This window comes from Neophocaena asiaeorientalis, unplaced genomic scaffold (genome assembly GCF_003031525.2).
Source record: "Neophocaena asiaeorientalis asiaeorientalis breed wild unplaced genomic scaffold, Neophocaena_asiaeorientalis_V1.1 scaffold77, whole genome shotgun sequence".
Classification (NCBI taxonomy): Eukaryota; Metazoa; Chordata; class Mammalia; order Artiodactyla; family Phocoenidae; genus Neophocaena; species Neophocaena asiaeorientalis.
In genome coordinates, this window is record NW_020174645.1 from 340,853 (window position 1) to 341,868 (window position 1,016).

Here is a 1,016-nt window from a genome sequence, read left to right on the forward strand (position 1 = left end):
ACCTAAATGAAATATTTATTTTTCAAAGAAAGTGTAATCTACCAAAACTGCTTTCATAAGAATTGTTATATTAGCATAGAAAGTGATAGAAAAAGCCCTTAAATATCCTCAGGTGACTATGGTTCCAGAGGATAAACCAATGCAACAGGAATTCTCTCATTCATTGCTGGTGGGAACACAGCCACTGTGGAAGACAATCCGACACTTTCTTATAAACTAATCATCCTTTTATCATAAAATCCACCAATCACACTTCTTGGTATTTACCCAATGAAGATGAAAAACTGATGTCCAAACAAATGTTTATAGTAGCTTTTCTCATACCTGCCAAAAATTGGAAGCAACCAAGATGTCCTTCAGGGGACTTCTCTGGCAGTCCAGTGGTTAAGACTCCGAGCTCTCACTGCTCAGCGTCTTGGTTCAATCCCTGGTCAGGGAACTAAGATCCCACAAGCTGTGAGGCACAGCCAAAATATTCAAAATTTTAAAAAAATTTAAATAAGATATCCTTCAGGAGGTGGATGGATAAACTGTGGTCCATCTAGACAATGGAATATTATTCAGGGCCAAAAAGCAATGAGCTACCCCCCAGTCTGAAAAGGCTACCTGCTGTATGATTCCCACTGTGAGTAAAAAGTGGTTCATTCTCCCCGGTGTAAGAGAATTGCAGAGTAAAACCACGCTGAATCACTATTTTTCACTGGTCATAATGGCGAAATTACAAAAGTTGAATAACACACACTGTAATTGAAGCTACGGGAGAATAAGAACTCAATTTTGCCAGGGGAAAGGTACCCTGAAATAACCACTAGGGAAGGCAGGTAAGTAATAGCTATCAAAGTTAATCGGTGACCATGATTCCACCCCTAGGAACCTATCCTGTAGATATATATGCACACACACAAAATAACAAATGCACAAGGATATACTTACTGCAGTGTCTGTCATAGTAAAATATCATAAACAACCCAGATACCCTCAACGGAAGACTGGTTACAGAAATTCTGATGCAGCCG